The sequence below is a fragment of the Melopsittacus undulatus genome, chromosome 2 (genome assembly GCF_012275295.1).
Source record: "Melopsittacus undulatus isolate bMelUnd1 chromosome 2, bMelUnd1.mat.Z, whole genome shotgun sequence".
Classification (NCBI taxonomy): Eukaryota; Metazoa; Chordata; class Aves; order Psittaciformes; family Psittaculidae; genus Melopsittacus; species Melopsittacus undulatus.
Genome location: NC_047528.1, coordinates 38,153,235 through 38,169,144, shown reverse-complemented (window position 1 = coordinate 38,169,144; position 15,910 = coordinate 38,153,235).

The following is a 15,910-nucleotide window of genomic DNA, read 5'->3' as shown; positions in this document are numbered from 1 at the left end:
AGTTGTTAAGAACAACTTCTGTCAAACAATACTCTGGTGGTGGTGGTGGTGGTTTTTTTCCTATAACAGGGTGGTAAATCTTGTAGATAGACAAGAGGCTGTAGAATTCTCGTACCTTGATTTTAAAGAGGCTTTTCATGTGTTCTTATTAATGAGACTTGCCAAATAAGTAGGGTGGATCGTATCAGGTTTTTCAGAGCTCTAGTCAGCAGACAATGTTACTTATTAAAAATTGGGTGAATAAATTGGAAAAGTGGTAGGATAAAATACGATTACATCTTCTAAAACTGTGTCTGAAGTCCTACATTTAGGTAAAAATAACCACAAATACAGGCAGGGAAATAACAGATTACGTGTCAGTTCCAGCAAAAGATCTGGCTGAATATTTTTGTTCCAAGTCAAATAAGAAAAATATTTTACTTGGTATAACTATAATATTATCGTTAACTTTATTAAGGCCTCAGTAGAAGCTGAAGACAGTAACAATTTGAAGTGCTCGGTGCAAATTATTTTGCTTTCAGTTGCAGTGCAGAAGGATGTTGATCTCCCTATGATACCCATATAGAAGTCTCAGATACCATAGGTCATTTCAAATGGTCTTAAAAACATGTATTTAGGCAACTGAATTGATGCACAGGCATTGACACATTAGTTACGTGATTGCTAATGTTTGATTGATAGATACAGTCAAGGGAAATCAAGCTGATATGGACAGCATTGTCTTTAGGGGTTTGATTCTCTTATTTTGGGACTGTGAGAATGGGCGCACTGAGAGGATCTGGTTCGAGACCATCTTAAGAAACTGAACGTGCACAAGTCCATGGGACCTGATGAAATCCATCCGCGGGTCCTGAAGGAGCTGGCAAATGAAATTGCAAAGCCACTGGCCATCATATTTGAAAAATCATGGCAGTCAGGCGAAGTTCCTGATGACTGGGAAAAGGGAAATAATATCCCCATTTTTAAGAAGGGGAAAATGGTGACCCAGGGAATTATAGACCAGTCAGTCTCACCTCTGTGCCTGGCAAAATCTGGGAGCAGATTCTCTTGGAAGGCATGCTAGGGCACATGAAAAAGATCAAGGTGGTTGGTGACAGCCAGCATGGCTTCACTAAGGGAAAATCCTGTTTGACCATTTTGGTGGCCTTCTATGACGGGGCTACAAAAGTGGTGGACAGGGGTGGAGCAGTTGATGTCATCTACCTGGACTTGTGCAAAGCGTTCGACACTGTCCCACATGACATCCTTGTCTCTAAATTGGCGTGTCATCAATTTGATAGGTGGACCACTGGGTGGATAAAGAACTGGCTGGATGGCAGCACACAAGAGTCGTGGTCAACGGCTCAATGTCCAGCTAGAAACCAGTAACGAGTGGTGTCCCTCAGGGATTGGTGTTGGGACCAGTCTTGCTCAACATCTTTGTTGGTGACATGGACAGTGGGATTGAGTACACCCTCAGCAAGTTTGCAAATGACACCAATCTGTGTGATATGGTAGATATGCTGGAGGGAAGGAATGCCATCCAGAGGGACCTTGACACGCTTGTGAGGTAGGCTGATGCCAAACTTATGACGTTTAACAGTGCCAAGTGCAAGGTCCTACACCTGGGTCAGAGCAATCTCAGACACAGCTACAGGTTGGGCAGAGAAGAGATTCAGAGCAGCCATGCGGAGAAGGACTTGAGGGTGTTGGTTGATGAGAAAATGAACATGAGCCAGCACCAGTGTGGGCTCACAGCCCAGAAAGCCAACCATATCCTGGGCTACGTCAAAAGGGGTGTGACCAGCAAGATGAAGGAGGTGATCCTGCCCCTCTATTCTGCTCTTGTTAGACCTCACTTGGAGTACTGTGTGCAGTTCTCCAAGTTTGGTGTCAGGTCTCACAGCTTGGTGTCTTCAACATAAAAAGGGCATGGAACTATTGGAACAAGTCCAGAGGAGGGCCACAAGGATGATCAGGGGACTGGAGCACCTCCCATATGAAGACAGGCTGAGAAAGCTGGGGCTGTTCAGTCTGGAGAAGAGAAGGCTGCGTGGAGACCTCATAGCAGCCTTCCAGTATCTGAAATGGGTCTACAAGGATGCTGGTGAGGGACTCTTCATCACAGACTCTAGTGATAGGACAAGGGGTAACGGGTTGAAACTTAAACAGAGGAAGTTTAGATTGGATATAAGGAGGAAATTCTTCACTGTAAGGGTGGTGAGGCAGTGGCTTGGGCTGCCCAAGGAAGTTGTGAATGCTTCATCCCTGGCAGTGTTCAAGGCCAGGCTGGACAGAGCTTTGGGTGATATGGGTTGGTGTAAGGTGTCCCTGCCCATGGCAGGGGGGTTGGAACTAGATGATTTTAAGGTCCTCTCCAACCCTAACTATTCTGTGATTCTATAATTCTATGTAAGAATAGGTTTCAGTTGCTTCATGACATTCCTGGAAGTCTCAAAAGATCCAAATGGGGAGAGAAGATGTGATACAGGGACTTAAAGAAGACCTTTACCATCCTGTTCCTGCAGTGCAGGATCAGAAACACTGTGCCAGAGCATTTCAAATTACGTGAGCACCTTTGCAATTCTTTAGCTTAAACATTTGTGCCACTCTTTTGCTTTAGAATAGACTAAATAACTGCCGTTTGTTGATGTAAGTAGATAAGCAGTTATTACACAGGAGGCATTCAGATCTATTTGAGGTGTGTACACCTCTGTGTAGGACATAGAACCATAGAACCATAGAATGGTTAGGGTTGGTAAGTACCTTAAGAACATCTAGTTCCAACCCATTGCCATGGACATGTAGACAGAAAGTTATGTGTCTACAGAATGAAATCACTGTCAGGACTTTGAGGGCACTAAGAAGTCTGATTGTTCCTTAGCAGCCCCTCTGGTGCTTCCTGTCATGCCCATGGTCCAGGACCCCAGAGATGTCAGTTGCTGGCCCAGCAACACCACAGCAGGGCCAGCCTCCAGCTCCCCACAGCCCTTTCTGCCCAGCCATTGGTCCCTCTGAGCCATACCCATCTATGGGCCCATGTCCCAGCCTCACATAAGTCTGTCCCTAGTGAGGTGCCCATTGTCTGGGGCTGTGGCTTCTCCAGTGCCCCCTGGCTGCCCTGCCCCTGGCTAAGGGGTGGGACAGGTCCTGGCTGCCTGTGGGACTTTGAGCAACATGGTCTAGTGAAAGTTGTAACTGCCCATGGCAGGATTTTGGAGCTAGATGAGCTTTGAGGTCCTTTCCAACCCTAACCACTCTATGATTCATAGAATCAATTCATAGAGTTAATGGTCAGGGATACCTCACACTAGACCATGTCACCCAAGATTCTATACTACCTGGCCTTGAACACTGCCAATGATGGAGCATTTACCACTTCTTTGGGCAACCTGTTCCAATGTCTCACCATCCTCACAGTAAAATACATCTTCCATGTATCTAACCTGAACTTCCTCTGTTTTAGTTTTAACCCGTTACCCCTTGTCCTATTACAGTCCCTGATTGAGAGTCACCCACCAGCATCCTCATAGACCCCCTTCAGATATTGGAAGGCTTCTATTACATGATAGTATTTAATAAGATATAATAGCCTCATCTTTCTTAAGTTTAATGTATCAGCTTAAAATCCTCTGTTTTTTTTTCACTAGTTATTGCACACTTTCTGTTGACAGCTAGTGTTGGAAAACTTAATGGGGAAGATTCAATGTAGAAAGCAGCAACTACATTAATACACCAAAAATACAGGAAAAATGGGGATGGCAAAACAGTCCTTAAAATAGAGGTGACCAGTTAGTTTCCACAAGATTTGCTCTGTATTAATGAGATGTCAGAGAAGAGACTTCACCCTAAATAGTTTGCTCAAGGTCAAATACATAACATATGGAAGATGCTGAAAATTGCATTTCCATTGTCTCAGTTCTCAGTCTAACTTGAACCACTGGGACTTAATTACCCTGTGGTTCTAATGGAATTGCTCCAAAACTGAAGCTTGGTAAACCAGTCATTCTTAAGTGCTTTCTCTCCCTATATAGCTACTGGGCAGATGGACGTGCATGACTGCCTTCTGCTGGGAGCTCCACTCACCTAAATTAACAGCCTTACCAAATAGTTAGCTGTTGAGAAGTAGGAAGGTATAAGCATCTGTCCATATTTAGACATTTGCACTGAAGACCTCCATAAATTGCCTCTTTCCATCAGTGATCTTACCTGGTTAATTTAGAATCTTAATTTCATAGTTGCCACAACCTTAATTAAGACTGATTCACTCAGGCTTTCAAAGCTAATTGGGAAAATTTTAATTAATCCAAAACACAGCAGTCTAATATTTTTAATGCAACTTTTATTCAAAACCTTCAGATTTTCCAGCAAAAGCATGTTAACACAAGAATGAAAGTCTAGGCAGACTCCAGCCTAAACATTACTCTTCTTTCATGCTACATCTTCTTCCCCTCTACATATCCACATGCAAACTTCCCACAGTAAATACATTGTGAATATGAGTTATGAAATCTCAACACTGATGGGATACCCGTTAAAGAATATTTCCATAAAGGATTTGTTGAAAATGAAAGCATAACCTATTATTTTACAGAACAAAGCCATAATAGGCAACAAGCCTACAACCACTAATACTGGTCCAGATCTTTTGCAGAAGGTGGGAGATAACTCGTTATTTGCCACAATACCATAAAGGCTAGTGTGATGGTTATGCAAGCAAAACAGTGAGTACCACATTCCAGTACTGGCCCTGACACAGATACTCTGAAGTCAGACACACGTACTTTGGCTGAATGGAAACAGCAGCTCTTCATGTCTCCCCATGCTTATTCATCACCTTTCAGACCTGAACTGTTTGAGAAAGACAGTTACTCTCTGGAGTCAATTAAAATTTAAGAGCTTTCTAGAAATTAAAGGGAATTGCCATGAAAGAAATTAATTATGTAATGCCTGGAAGGATATTAGACATATTTAGGCAACGAGGTGAGTATTTACCATGTGTGAGATGGATATTTAAAACAACAAGGAGGATCTTTACACATCTAAATCTGTATAATTAACATATATAAAAACTGAACTTGGAAAAAGGGCTGAGATTTTACTGCCTATAGACCTCCTCCAGTATCTTACTGATATAAATGCATCAATAGTAAAAAAACTTTAGGTATAGGTTAAATGTCTTGGAGGGGTGTAATAACTCCCACTTTGAACTACTATCACATTACACAAATAGTAATGGCAATCTGTAAAGGAGTTTGAGAAATACAGGAAAAAATATTGAAAATTGAACCATTATGGTATTAATATTCTTTTATTTCTGCAGTCAAATTCTTTTTAATTGGGCCTCCAGTGTTATGTGGGCTTCCAGTATTATGTCTTCTCTAGCAAATTGTACCCATTCTAGTTGGGAATTATTCAGATAATCCTTTGGAGTCTCAAGAATATGTTCTTGCATGTTGTAGACTGTTTCAAACTGATCTTCTCAGTGATTTGTAATGCTTAGATTATTCCTTTACTCATTTACAGACATGTATTCTATCTCAATCAATATACAATAAATTTTTGCTTTGTCACCTTTTTCTGGTTGATACAAAAGGGCATTAAGATATCACAGGTTATGAGTTTAGGAGGGGGATGTATTTTTTTATTATTTTTATTGTTTTTTACTCTTAGCAAATTTTGAGGTGATAACCAAAAATTTACTTCAGTGTTAAGTGTCACTAAGATTGTATTACTTCTCTGTCGCACGAGCCATCTATTTATATACAGAAAACATTTTGTGCAATATCGTGCAGCTAAGAGGTCTGCAATGCTATCAATTTCTTAATCAGAACTTCTCAGTTTTGTACATCCCATTGATACTACATTTTCCTAAGTGTATTACTACCTTGTATTCATCTAAATTAATTCCTTTGCTCTGAGGGAACCTCTTATGACAGGGTATAATCAATCAATCATGCTTTATTTGTCGTAATTCAGCACGACAAGTCATACTTCTGCATTTAAGTGACCAGATTCATTCTGAATATTTGCATGTGTGGTATTGCTGCACCTTTGCAGCTCCTTAGTGCCAAGTTCACCATTGCCATTCTTGTCTCACAATGACAGAAAAAAAATCAACTTTAGCTATTTCCATTCAGAGAAGGACATAGAATGAAGGAATAAAGAAATATGTCAGGCATTTAACTTTTGTCTGACTGTGTGTTTGTCCTCGATTCAGCAGTATCAGTTATTTTTCTCCTTCTTAGTAGCTGGTGTCATGCTGTGGCTTTGACTTTAGCCTCTGAACAACACTGATAACACACCAATGTTTTTAAATGTTGCAAAGTAATGTTTACTCTGATCAAGGACTTCTTGAGTCTCATGCTCTGCCAGTGAAGAGAGGCACAAAAAGCTGAGAGGAAGCAGAGACATGACACCTGAGCCAAACTAGCCAAAGACGTATTCCATACCACAGCATGTCTTGCTCAGTATATAAACTGAAGGCAGTTACCCAGAAGGGCTAGATCACTGCTCAGGTGTCGTGGTTTAAATCAAGTCACCCATGACATCAGGTCAGGCTGGGTGTCGGTCAGCAGGGGGTGATCAGTGGTATTCTCTTCCCTTGTTATTTCCCTTATCATTGTTATTATTGGTGGTAGCAGCAGTGGTTTTGTGTTATACCTTACCTGGACTGTTCTTATCTCAACCCGTGGGAGTTACATTCTTTCGATTCTCCTCCCTATCCCTCTGGGAGTGGGTGGGGAGAAGAAGAAGAGTTAGGGGGTGGCTGTGTGGTTCTGAGTTACTGGCTGAGCTTAAACAGCAACAGTGTTTTAAGTGAAGAGAAAGCTTTGGCTTAGACTTACTAGGATATGTTTTGAGGTGAATCCCATTTTAGAGGACTAATTCCAAATTATTTGACAACCAAGAATTCAGGTCTTCCAGTGGTGAATGAAAATATGAGGAACTAACTTTAAATGTACTGATGGAGACAATAAGTTTCTATATAAAGGTTGATGAAGGTTTCTTCTGTATCTCCGGTACTTGAAAGATTGGTGGCAGCATATTTAGAGTAATCCTATGGTCCCAGACAGATATTGTTCCCAAATGTAACTGTTAGGACCAATATTCCCAAGTATTTACACAACTTAGTGTTTAGGAGTTTGATACAAAATAATATTTTCATGTGCAGACAAATCCTGTCAATATCTTTTATAAGCTCTAGCAGAGAAACTTATGACTGGATTTCTTAAATTATAAACATTATATTTGCTATAACCTTTTGTACTTACTCGTCTATGAGTCTATGGTTTGCTAAGTGTGAAAATAAGATTTGAGTTTCTGAAACAGCTGTGAAATACTGATGATACATTTTACACCAATTTTTATCTCTTCTATTTTTTCCTAAATTGCATCACCTTCTGCTTTGATTGATAGACCAATACACATGTAAAATTATGGTACAATGCCACTACAAACTATTATCATCATCATATCTCAAAACAGAATATGTATTTATGTCACATTGATTAATTTATATTGAAAATGTAAAAAAAAAAGCCCACAACACAAAAAGCTTTATTTTGTGACTGTATGATTGATTTTATAATGTTGATATAATGCTAGAAAATGGGTGACTGATCTCCAGCATACAGAACTTCATTAAAAAAAAAAATTAAAAAAAATTGTTTGCAACCAAAACTCAGTTTTCTGAATGGTAAAAGTGTAAATGTTCTGATATGCTGAAATGCAGGTCTAAACAGATTAGTACAAAGATAAATAATAGACTGCCGTAGGCACAAATTAGTAATTTTGTCTCTCTCAACAAAGTTTCTAGATTTCCATAGATGGCTATTTCATGTGCACCTCATGATATATGAGCGTGAAAGTTCTAATGGAACTAAACCTTACAGCTGATTAACAAAAAACATTCTGCTTGGGCCATAAATACAATTTAACACTAAGACAATAGCTGTATTTCTGATCCTTCTTAGAGCTCATCAATGGATAATATCTATTTAATAGGATGTGAGAATTACTATTTGGGAAAATGACAATGACAAACCAAAGCTTCTACTCTAATACCCTGTGTGCATATGACCTTAATTTAAGAATTAGCCAGTAAGATTGTTTAAGGCATAGCCCTGATACTTTAGCTTAATTTCACTAGTATCAGTTGGTATTAGTTAATCTTTGGCAGGTTTACTAAGGCAAATGTAATAAAAGCTGCTATTTTAGTTTTAAGAGAGTTGAAGAGATTTTGATATACATATATTTTTTTTTCTCAGATGTTCTACAGGTTAATAGCAAATATATTAATAGCTGTTAATATGTAGTGGTCATAGTAATCCAGTTGTGTGTTCCAACCTTAGACTGTATGTCAAGTTTGAAACAGGTAAATTCAAGCTATAAAAAATGCCTTTTTAAGTGCTATCTTAGGTATTGAAAAAAATAATCAATAGGTATCCTGAAGGTTTTATGTTAGTATTAACTGCATTTTGAAAGCATTTGTTCTGGACCAATTAGAAAGTAGAGATCAGGGATGAAATCATTTGGAATGCAATATGCAGAAATGAAGATTAGATCGTATTTATGGTAAGCAACTTCATAATCTATTATTTTATTCCAATATTTTCTGATTTTTCTTTTTTACCTAACGGATGTTTTCTAGAGTGCTTTTGTTTCTTATCCTCACATAATTTTGCAAGTTCTTGTCTGCAAAGGTACACAAAACCTAAACTCAATAGTGTAGTCCTCTGATCTGAACACAAACTGGATGTCAAATTGAAAATTCTGAGGTAGATTTTAATAAAAAAACTAAACCTAAAAATCTTTAAAAAAGAATCACATTATTTATTATAAACAATAGTGATACATACACTATTAATTTTAAGACTTAAAACTTACTGTAGTAAGAGATGCTGCATTTGCTCTCCTCTGTTTTTCCATGCTGGTTTTAATGTGTATTGCAGCCTATTCTTACCGTGCATCAGTAGTCAGAAAACCCTGTTGTAAGTTTTAGGGAGAATGTTCATGTTCACTTTCTAACATATGAAAAAACAGTATTTTGCAGCTCTAGAAGTATGCTTCTCAATAACTTTCTGTACTGAAACAAGAAGGAGGTGATCCCTCCTCTCTGATCTAGCAACAAAAATACAAGACAAAGTAATGAGCAAGCAAGTATGAAGGGGAAATAGTGAAGGAAGCACAAACTGATTGGTATAATTAAAACAGAAGAATGGAGTTTCAGTTCTCTTTTTGGTTTCAAGTAATATGTTGTTCCATAGTTCATTTTCTTACTACTTTTCAGTGTATTTTGGTTACCGAAGAACTCTGGGAGGAACCACTACTGGAATTTTCACTTGAGATGCAGAAATAGATGAAGGAATCTAAGCAAATAATTCCTGGTTATGTTTACAGGGGAGATGTTTAAAGCCTACATGGCTTAAGGTCACTAAGTGGATCATATGTTTTTACCATTCCTTCTTACTTACAAGTAAGCCTCTAATCCTTTTAAAAGTCATGGGCTGAAAAAAAGCAAGTTTCCTCACTGGTCAAAGCAATCCCAAGCATAACAGAATGTATCATTGGTGCTAGGCAATTGAAAATACCTCTGATGTAAAATAGCCACTTATGGACAGTTTTGTGTTATGTTTGAATTCATGTAGATACGTAGATTAAAATATGTGAAGATACAGATGACATAAATTCAGAAGCCTATGTAATTCATCCCAGATTCCAATGTTCCTTTTGCAAGTATCAAAAGGTGTTGTTTAAGCACTCCAATTAGGAAGTTTTCTTTGCTGTATAACTAAAAAGGGATAAAACAAGACTATTTTAAATTTTTTATTTGGGTTTTTTTTTTGTTTGGTTGGTTGGTTGTTTTTTTTTTTAAATATATCATGGGCAAACTGCTAGTCTTCTGACAAGGGACAGCCAATCTTGAAAATTAGATTAGCAGTTTACCTTATGTTCTTAAGGTTTTAATTTTACATCACCTACTTTTCTTCTGACAGAGACACATTGCATGCAGAATATCATCTGGTTTAGGATTCTCAGCCCAAACACATAAAATTTGCTTCTTTATCTTCACCAAAATGATTGGTGAATGAAACCAAGCTAGTAAGTGCATATTTTAGTTGCTTGGAAGAGCTCTCCCTAAAATGAAGTGCATCGCTGAACTAGAAATAAATAGTTTTTTTCTGTGGCCGAAGAAAGCCTGTTGTTTGTTCAGACAAAGGACTTCAGAAAATTAGGTGTTACAGCACCATCTGGTGACTAGCATTTAATATCTTATGAATAAATGCAACGTTCTTTCAGTGGTAGCCTTTTTATTTAATTGGAATGAAGAGACTATTTTCTTTTTAATATTAAATAATAATATTGGAAACTGATGATTCTATTCTGATATGGAATGCACAGTAAATCCTAACCTAGAGTTCTGAAGGAAAAAAAAGGAAGTGACTGTGTCCAGAGTTTATTTCAGAAAGAAGGGCTGGTGCTATGAATTTACAAAGGCAAGTTCAGTATGTGTCACTTTGTTTCCAGAATAAAAATGTACCTAAATACAAATCTTTCCTTAACTGTATTCTTCATATATTTTTAGCAGATATATCACGAGTTGTATGAAGGAGCAATGAAAGCATTATGAACTTAGTTAATCTGTACAATTAACAACCACATTTAATAAAAACTTATGTAAATTTTGGTTGGAAGTAACCTTTCAGACACACTTTTCCCCTTAAAGAAAACCCCTAGTATGGCTCTCATTTCTATGGAAAAAAAATGGAGTCAACTAATGATGCCTACAGGAAGGTGGGGTAACATAAATATGTGCATTTTTACCTCTTCTGCACTGGAATATCCAGGAGTATACGTACCAAAAAGCAAATAATCATATATGGAAACATAATATCTCCAAGCAGAAACATTAGAGTAAAATCCCTGATGGATGTACATAGTTTTGCTTTCTAAGAACATAATATAGACCAAAAGTTGAGGGACTTGTCAGTGCTTTCTAATTACATTTCTAATGGTAAATTACTACATTTTTAATAGTAAATTACTCTATAAAGCTAATGTATGTCAGAAGAACATATTTAAACCTTTTAAGTTTTCATCAGTCAGAAGTCTCCAATATTTTTTCTTGTGGTATTAGTCTCATCAGTGGAAGAAAGACTTTTGGACATGTTTCCTGTAGATTTTGCAGATGCAGGACAATATTTGTAACTAACTGTGGCATTTCTGACTAGAAAAGAACTAATTTTAGAGTAATGTTAACTTGTTAAGCCTAATATGTTCTGTTGCTGTAAGCAAAGAAAAGATATTTAGTTTGTCAGGAAATTTATATACTGGAAGGTCTTAGGGACACTAGCAGGACTAAGAGAATTTGGAACATCTGACTTCTAGGGAGAGGCATAAAGAGCTGGGAGTCTCCAGCCTGTAGAAAAGAGAGATCAAGGGGACATTATGCATAAATTCCTTATGGGAGAAAGTAGAGAAGATGGTAACAGTCTTCTCAGTGGGACCCAGAGACAGGACATGAGGCAAGAGGCACAAACTGAAATACAAAAATAATCTATTTAATCATAAGGGCAAACTTTTTTTCAGTGACCTCACCTATGTGAATTTATGACCATTGTCCTTTTTTTGTCCAGCCCTGTACCCCAGTAAAGAGTCTGGCTTCATTTTCTTATTAAACTACTCTCAAGTGTTGTAAGCTGCTATAAGGTCCTCCCAAGACACCTCTTGTCTAGACTGAATGAAGCTGACAGCCTCAGTCTATGTACTACTAGCTATCTGGATAGGCTTTAAATCAATCTGTTCAATGATCTCCATGTCAAGAAATAAGAATTTCAAGATTAGCCTTTGATGACAGTTTTTCCAAATATTCTAATGCTGTACTGAGGTTTCTGGGGAAAGAAATTGTTTTGTTTTTTATTAATAGCAGTGTGGTAGTATTATCTGTTTCTCGTTTGTTTTCCTAACATCTGCTAAATCCACTAGTAGTTTAACTTTCTTCGGAACTTGCAAGGAAAGAAATCTAACTGCTTGCCTTTTCATGGCCACTACATATGTAGGTAGATGGGACCCCCTGAATTCTTGAGGAGATTGATATTTATCTGAAAACATCTTACTGTTCTCAGTGTATGAGAGAATGTTGAAAGAGAAATTAAAAAAAAAAAGTGAGTGACACAGCAAAAAAGACATTTGCAGAAGTTTAACCTGGAAAGATACTGGGAAGACCAGATAGCAAAAGCATAACCAAGGCTCAGATGTAGTGGAGATAGATAGTTTAGCAAATCTGGCTAGACTGGGCTGCTTTCTGGGTGTTGCAAATGCTTCAGAGTGCCTTTGGATATCTAAAATAGTCTAATAATAATATGAAGTAAATCATCCGCAAAGATACTTTGGATATGATGGACATTTTCTTTTTAACTTGTTTCATTTACCGTATCTATCAGGTCTGAATTTTCTGTCTACAAAGTTTACCAAGTGTCATTTTTTAGTTTTTATCTTTATAAACCATATCTTTAGAAATTTAAAGTTCTGGTGGTTTTGATGTACTCATAAAAGGACAAGAATTAGTGGATTCACTTTAAGACTGTCATTGACCCACATATATTATAGAATCATAGAATGGTTTGGGTTGGAAAGAACCTGAAAGATCATTTAGTTCCAACCCTTCCACCATTGGCAGGGACATCTTACACTGGATCAGGTTGCTCAAAGCCCCATACAACCTGGCCTTGAGTACTTCCAGGGATGAGGCATCCAAAGCTTCTCTGGGAAACCTGTTCTGGTGTCTCACCACTCTCACAGTAAAGAACTTGTTCAAAATGACCTTTAGTCCTGTCACTCTATGCCCTTGTAGAAAGTCCTTCTCTAGTTTTCTTGTAGGCCCCCTTTAGGTATTGGAAGGTTGCTCTAAGGTCTTCCGGAAGCCTTCTCTTCTCCAGACAGAACAGCCCCAAGTCTCTTAGCCTGTTTTTATAGGAGAGGTGCTCCAGTGCTCTGATCATCTTTGTAGCCCTCCTCTGGACCTCACTCCAGCAGGTCAGCATCCTTCTTATGTTAGTAAATATAATCACAAGGCATTGTTTATTTCCCCCGAAGGTAAATGGCATTGCACAATATGTGTGCACATGGCTGAACCTCTCTATTCTCTCCCAGAAGAGTACTTTATCTCCAAAGTCCCCTGAAATAGTCCCTGAGCCATGCTATCCCTCAGATACTGAAAAGGAATAGGCGGAGAAAATCAGTTTTGCACTAACTGTAGCTGTTCTAAGGAGCAAACCAAGCATGAAACAAAATAGATAATTGCATACCATTGGCTGTGCCTATTCCCTGACGCATTTTGTCTGTTACTATGGATATTGCCTTCAGGTCCAATTTTGACTTTGGTTTTCACTTTGAGAGCATGTAGCAATTTTTCTAGAGTCATATCAAGAAACCTTTTCTATTCATACAAGTTCACAGCTATGCCTACGTGAAATTTATTCCAGTTCCAATGTGGTTTTATTCCAGGTCACTTTGCACTGACAAAGTGAGATGGCTATGCAGAGGTAACGCCATAAAATCATCAGTTAAAGACATGGTCTGAACATATAAGCAGGTTGAATTAATGCATTTATTAAATTTAAAATCCTAACTATTCTATGATTCTATATATATATTTATTTTATGCTCATCTTGATATATATTTCAAATAAACTAGCATATATGAACTAATTTCTACACAATTTAGACATTACTGCTTGAAAAATATCACAGAAATATACACCTATTAATTATATGTATGTTTAATGACCTTTGCCATTCTAGATCCTGATGCTTAAATGATATTCGAGCATAAGATGTAACTTACTTATAAATAAGAAGCATAAACTCTGCATTTGAGAGCATTTATGTAGGCATTAAAATAAAAATAAAATTTTACTAGAGGATTACCCAGTGCAACTTCTCAAAGGAAATAATGTTTATCAGCAGTATGAAGAATCTTGCATATTAAGAACAAAAGAAAATAGTAGTGTCCATTCCATATGACCTTGATTGACATATTTTTAAAAGGAGAAATTATTTTCTTTTCCTAACAGTCCCAAGATTAAGACATTACCAATGCTTGTACTTAGTTACATTATTTTAATATCCACTGCTCATTTCCTCTTTGTTCAATTTTCTCATTCAGTACTCCTCAGTAGAATGTCTTTTCATTAGTTTGGTGGGTAATATAGGTATCTATCTTGCCTTTCCCACAGGGTACTTATTCCTGCCTATTTTGGTGTAGCACCTGTTCATAAACCTTGATTGTTTGCCTTATTAATGGGTCTCAGGCAATAGAAGGCTTTGCTATGACTTGAAACCACATTTAATGGATTCAGGAACAAATCGTCAAAGCAAATAAAATATTTTTTGAAATAAGGCAGATTCTCTAAACACGTGCCATAAATGAAATAACTAGTTCCAAATATTCTAGACAAAACTGCTTATAGTTTCTTTTGCCTAGTGGATTTTTTCATTTTTATTGTTAGATTTTAGCCAATTTCCAGACCCAGGTTAATTTTCAACAGATTCAGTGTTTAAAACCAAACATGTGATACCTTTCTCAAACCATCCCAGTACCTATCCAATTGTAGGCAGAGTATATACACATCTGAAAGTTTACACCAGATTGAACGAACAATCTTTGGATAATGCAAGACGCCTATTATGGTGGCATAGTAACTGTTTAATCTGGGGTGAACCAAATGTAACAGATTATATTTCCCGTCTGAGAACTTGGTTGTCTACTCCTGATAAATACCATACTATTTTAGGAAAGCTGCAATGGGAGTCGGTATCAGCCCTTTTCTCCTCCATCTATTCTCTACTGCCCTTGCAGAAGAAATCAGTAGTCGTTTTAATATTTGGGCTTTTGCTTATATGGATGACTTCTTCCTCTGTCACCCAAACGCTCGTTACCTTAACACAGTTAACCACGCTGTGTGCCGTTTTTTGGAAGAATTAGGAGTTATGATCAATGTGGACAAATCTACTCCTTCACCTACTACGGATATTACGTTTCTGGGATATCGTATTCAAGAAGATCATCTTGAAATTCCTGATGCAATGTGGGACTAATTAAGGACTGTGATTAAGGACATAAAAATTGGACAACAATATGATTTTAAAATTCTACAACGCTTTGTGGGTCATTTAAATTGGGTATTGCCATTCACTCGAGGATGTGTAGAAATGTTTCAACCTACGTATGTGGGTTTTTTAAATGCAATATTAAAAAAATAGTAATGAAAACTTCTACTCAGGTATCAGTTTGTGATAGGTTTCAGTAAACACTTTTTTTTTTTTCTCTGAAAATTAACATTTTACTTTGCTTAATATGCATTTAAATGTATACATCTTTAAACCACCAGTTAATTACATTGATGCTTTACAGTTTAGATTTGTGTGTCTTATAGCTAAGACATTTACAAAGTCAATGTGCCTTTCAAAATAGTCAACTCTCTTACCTTTTTTTTTTTAAGATCCTTAATGAGGCCTGAAAACCTTATAGTTGATTGAAGTTTGTTTACTTAAGAAGTAACAGCTACTAGAGTTTAGCTACTGAAAGTGATATAATTAACAGCTTCTGTTAACTCTAAGGGATTCTAGATATGTCAACATCAGAATAGATACTAAATGAGCTGCTGAACCACTTTTAAAAATGCACCTCAGGTATTAGTTATTGGCAATAATTCTTTCCAGTACAAATAGAAAAGAAATATTGTGACCTTTTTTAGCAAAGACAGGAATGGTAAATAATTCACACATTCTTTTTGTGAAACTTTGGTCAGAGGGAACATATTTTGCGTAGATATAAGAATTTTATCTGTGAAATCTAGCTTCCCTTTAGTCACCAGTGAAACACCAACCAACCATTGTGATAATGGCCAGAAGTTCATATCCAAGT